Below are 6,083 nucleotides of genomic sequence, written 5' to 3'. Positions count from 1 at the left end.
CTGAGTGTTTTCCCCCCTCCCCTTCTCCTTTAGGAAATGCCTGTGTGCCCAGAGAAATCACTGAAAAAACACATCATGCACACCTATCGATCAGCTCCATCTCAGAGCTGTGGAAGCAGCACACATTAAAACCCGGACAAAAACCAAATGTCACACTAATTTACTACTGTGAAGGAAAGAGCAAACCAAAAGAAACCACCAACCATCACCACCCCCATCAACACCACCATTACAATAGTCTGATTATTTTAATGATCACCAAAACAATGTTTTCACAATAGTTCTTCCTAAAAAGACACTTTATGTTTTATACTAGCAGTAAAATTGCCTCCTTTCTTCTAGGTTCTAATCAATAAAGAACAGACACAAGGAGGGCCGGGCATGGTGGCTCATGCCTGTCTGTAATCCCAGCACTTTCGGAGGCCGAAGCAGGCAGATCACTGGGGTAAGGAGTTCGAGACCGGCCTGGCCAACATGGTGAAAACCTGTGTCTACTAAAAATACAAAAATTAGCTGGGCGTGGTGGTGCATGCCTGTAATCCCAGTTACTCAGGAGGCTGAGGCAGGGGAATTGCTTGAACCCGGGAGGCAGAGGTTGCAGTGAGCTGAGATCATGCCACTGCACTCCAGCCTGGGTGACAGAGCAAGACTCCATTAAAAAAAAACAAAAAAAAACAAAAAAAAGGACAGATACAGGGCACTAATAACTTTGAAAATAGGGGCTCTCTGGTAAAGCTGGATTGGGAAGCAAGAGAGCTAAGACCTGAAGTCAAAGTAGAGCCACCTACTGCCTCCCCTTAAATTTAGGCTTAGCCCCAGCCAGTGGGGAAGATTTTCAAGGCAGATCCTGAGCAAACTTGCCCTGCCACCGCCTAAAGGATCACAGGTCTGTCTAAAAAATTCCACTGTACAAGGGTCTTTTCACGAAGGAGCATGGGGGGAAGGTGGGCGGGAGACCCAGCCTTCTTACTGTCCTTGCTGCAGACAGTGCACCAGTAACGGGGAGTGGACGGGGCTGTCTCCTGATGGAAGTCAGGCTTTCACCAACCAGATTACTGACTCATCTCCCTCCTTTGAAGAACAAGTAGCCCAAAAGAGATACTGGAAAAGTTCACTACAATTCTGCTTTCTCCTGTGGAGTGGGGCATAAGCCTCATCAGTGTGGAAATGACTAAAGGCCAAACATCTACTTCAAATGATTTTCCTGAAAGATTTCTTCTCAGTACCTATTACAGAGAGATGATGGTATAGGAGAAGATACAAAATTCAAAAATAGTTCATTGCAGCACCATTCACAATAGCAAAGACATGGAATCAACCTAAATGCCCATCAGTGGCAGACTGGATAAAGAAAATGTGGTACATATATGCCATGGAATACTATGCAGCCATAAAAAAGAACAAATCACGTTCTTTGCAGGACCTGGAGGCCATTATCCTTAGCAAACTAATACAAGAAGAGAAAACCAAATACTGCATGTTCTCACTTATAAGTGAGAGCTAAATGATGAGAACACAGGGACACAAAGAGGGGAACAACACACACTGGGGCCTACTTGAAGGTTGAGGTTGGGAGGAGGGAGAGGATCAGAAAAAATAACTATTGGGTACTACTAGGTTTAGTACCTGGCCAATGAAATAACCTGTACAACAAATCCCCATGCCCCAAGTTTACCTATATAACAAACCTGCACATGTACCATTGAACCTAAAAGTTTAAAAAATAAAAGTAAAATTAAAAAATAATAAAGACAAAGATCTATAATAATTTCTAGATCTGCACTGTCGAGTACAATAGCCACTAGATACATGTGGCCATTTAAATTAAAATTAAATAAAATTAGAATTCATTCTCTCAGTTACACTAGCCATTTTTCAAGGCTCAAGAGCCACATGTGGCTAGTGGGTTCTTTATTGGACAGTGAAGATACAGCACATTTCCATCACTGTAGAGATTCTATTGAACAGCACTGTGTTAAATGTAGAAAAACAGGATACTGAATTAACGACTCTACTTTTCTCATAACTGAATGCAGTTGTCATCGAATATTATGGTCACAAACCTCCTAAAAAGAATTTCAAAACACTATTATTCTTATACATTTTTAAGTTGACATAAATTTTTCAACATAAGTTTCAACACCTATAGCAAATGATCTAATTTCCATGTTATATTTCCATTTTAAAATAAAATCAGGCAAGGCACAGTGGCTCACGTCTGTAATCCCAGCACTCTGAGAGGCCAAGGTGGGCAGCTTGAACACAGGAGTTCAAAACCAGCCTGGCCAACATTGCGAAACCCCGTCTCTACAAAAAAATACAAAAAGTTAGCTGGGCATGGTGGCATGTGCCTGCAGTCCTAGCTACTCAGGAGACTGAGGTGGGAGAATCACCTGAGCCCCAGAGGTCGAGGCTACAGTGAATCTTGAACTCATGCCATGCACTCACTCTGGGCAACAAAGCAAAATACTGTCTCAAAAAAATAAAAAAGATAAATTAAATAATGACATCACTCTCAAATGTATTTACTGGAGGGGCTGTTTGATAACTATTATCTCAAATTAAAAAAAATTTTTCCACTTCTCCAACAAAGGTATCTTTTTTTAAAATTTTAGTCACCTAGCTAATTTTTTCACCCACAAAGTTATCTCAGTATATCTTTATGTATTAATCTGCATTATTTAAAATTTTTCAGTGAAGATTTCTTTTTTTTTTTTTTTTTTGAGACGGAGTCTTGCTGTGTCACCCAGGATGGAGTGCAGTGGCATAATCTCGGCTCACTGCAACCTCTGCATCCTGGGTTCAAGCAATTCTGCCTCAGCCTCCTGAGTAGCTGGGATTACAGGTACCACCCACCATGCCCAGCTATTTTTTGTATTTTTAGTAGAGATGGGGTTTCACCATGTTGGCCAGGCTGGTCTCAAACTCCTGACCTCAGGTGATCCACCCGCCTTGGCCATCCAAAGTGCTGGGATTACATGCGTAAACCACCCTGCCTGGCCTTTTTTCTTTTTTCCAAGATGGAGTCAGGCTCTGTCACCCAGGCTGGAGTGCAGTGGCATGATCTCGGCACACTGCAACCTCTGCATCCCGGCTTCAAGCAATTCTCCCTGCCTCAGTCTCCCAAGTAGTTGGGATTACAGGCACGTGCCACACCCAGCTAATTTTTGTATTTTTAGTAGAGACAGGGTTTCGCCATGTTGGCCAGGCTGGTCTCGAAACTCCTGACCTCAGATGATCTGCCTGCCTCGACCTCCCAAAGTGCTGAGATTACAGGCTTGAGCCACCATGCCCAGCCACAGATTCTTAAAAATTAAAAAATTTCTTCTGACACTTAGTTACAATATCATTATACAACTGAGTATAACAAATACACATTTTGACATATTAAACACTAAAAATAAAAATTTATTGAAAATATCTTAATGAGATTAATGCTTTTAAAAATCAGATTATAGATCATGTATAAATACTGTTAATTGCTGGAATGACACAGAGTTCAATGGAAACATATAGCAAAAAGTTTATCAAGCAAGTGTGGGACTTAAAAAATATGTATTAAGGCCAGGTATGGTGGCTCACGCCTGTATTCCCAGCACTTTGGGAGGCAGACGCAGGCAGATCACGAAGCAAAGAGATACAGACTATCCTGGACAACATGGTGAAATCCCATCTCTACTAAAAATACAAAAAAATTAGCTGGGCGTGGTGGTGTGCGCCTGTAGTCCCAGCTACTCAGGAGGCTGAGGCAGGAGAATCATTTAAACCCGGGAGGTGGAGGTTGCAGTGAGCCGAGATCGCGCCACTACACTCCAGCCTGACAACAGAGTGAGACTCCGTCTCAAAAAAAATAAAAAATAAAAAATTAATAATTCAGTATCACAATCAGGACAGAAAAATATAAAGGGAAATGAAATTGTTCACCAAATTAGCATTATTAAGGAAATATTTAATAATAATTCAATAGGCAGCTGTTGAGCACTTTTGAGACTGTCTCAAAACAAAATGCCATCTATATATGTATTAATAATTGCGTAAACTACACAATAATGTAAGATAGATTATAGAAGCTAGAGCACACTGCACATGGTAGGGATGAATAGAGAGCAATGAAGTAATAATTTTTACTAAGCAGTAAACTCCCAAAGTTCAAAAGGATTTAAACATTCTAATAGCCTTTTGGCAATTAAAAAAAAATGGTTCTCCTAGTAATCAGAAAATTCTGTTTAAAGATGTAATGTTTATCTGTTGAAACACTGAATAGATAAACATATCAATGAAGCTTTCTCCTCCTTGTTTAAAATCATGCAAAATACACAAATAAGATGCAGGTTCATATCTTAGTTTGAGTGGGCTTTTCAGAGACTAATATTTCAAAATGCCCCTTTATGTGGTACCCTGGAGATTTTCTTATAACTCTGGGAAAATGCACTAAGACTGGTTAAAAAAATAAACTTCTTAAGTAAAAAACTTCTTTAAGTAAAAAGAACCTTCAAAGACCTACCTTGACTTTAAGCAACTCAATTTTAGGAGAAAGTACACATTTAAGTAGCAAAACTTGGAAACCAATACTCTAAAAACCACTGACATCTGCAAAACCTGAATCTCACGGAAAAGCTTTGTAAAATTCAAGTGGTAGGAATATCCCTGTTTGAAGGCCACTGGTTTAAAGAATATTCTTAAAAGACTGTTCTACAGTGTCAAATCAACAGAACTACTAGCATTTGGTAGTTTAAAACAAACAAAAAACATACTGAAATGGCATTTTAGATAAAGAACAGACATAAGAATAGAAGTTTTTTGGAAAATAGAAATTCAAGTCACTTGTAGGACTTATCGCTGAAACTCAATAACAGTGACACATCCAAGCCAAGATTAATCATAAACTCCCCGTGTACACTGTTGAACTTAAATCTCTCACTCCCAGAGGCAAAATCTCTGCACTCCAGCCTACATCTTTAACACTGCTGGCACACCTCATCAGAAGTACAGAAATCATTTCAGTCTGAAGACCCCCAAATTTATCACAATCCCTCGAACAACAAGTGTAGTATCACTCTAGAAAAGTTTTACTCTAAAATAGAAAGTTATCTCATATCTCAACTATTACAGAAATGAATAACTTATAAAAGTTACCCACTATGTGAAAACATAAACAGCAAGTAACACTATCATCAACTTTAAAGCAAATTGAACCCATAGATATCACAGACAAGGATAAGAATAATGACTATGTACATGGAGCAACTTTTTTCATTTTACTGTTCCATACAGACTAATTCAGGACTTTCTAAATGTATCATAGAGCATCCTCTGAATCTACATCTTGGACTATGTTTTAATAATCATGACAAAAGGTCCAAGATAGACCCAAGTTTTAATGAATTACACACTCTATTGTAGTACAACACATTGAGCTGACATACCAAACTGATTTCCTTTGAGTCACAACCTCAACTGCTACCGAGAACAGGAAAACATCTAAATGTGGAAGCATGTTGGGTGTAAGATAACAGAGAATGATGAAAGCACATTCCATTCGAAAGACACTCAGTTATTTGTTAGTACCACAAGCCAAACAAAAACATATCTGGGGATGAATCTGCGAAACCTACTAGGGTTAAAATTTTATTTCTCTTAATTGTTTGGCTTCCAAAACATATTCAACAGATTCAAATTCAAAAAATATTTACGGCCGCGTGTGGTGGCTTATGCCTGTAATCCCAGCACTTTGGGAAGCCAAGATGGGCAGATCAAGAGGTCAGGAGACCGAGACCATCCTAGCCAACATGGTGAAACCCCGTCTCTACCAAAAATGCAAAAATTATCTGGGTATGGTGGTACGTGCCTGTAGTCCCAGCTACTCGGGAGGCTGAGGCTGGAGAATCACTTGAACCTGGAAGGCGGAGGTTGCAGTGAGCTGAGATTGTGCCACTGCACTCCAGCTTGGCGACAGAGCAAGACTCTGTCTCAAAAAAAATGAATAAAATGAAAAATTAATATGTACAAAGTGTCCGCTAGGTAGAAGGTATATATCATTAGAATGAGACAATGCCTATTAAATGTTATTGTTGCCGGGTACG

This window comes from Symphalangus syndactylus, chromosome 12 (genome assembly GCF_028878055.3).
Source record: "Symphalangus syndactylus isolate Jambi chromosome 12, NHGRI_mSymSyn1-v2.1_pri, whole genome shotgun sequence".
Taxonomy (NCBI): domain Eukaryota; kingdom Metazoa; phylum Chordata; class Mammalia; order Primates; family Hylobatidae; genus Symphalangus; species Symphalangus syndactylus.
Note: the sequence above shows the minus strand (reverse complement) of the source record.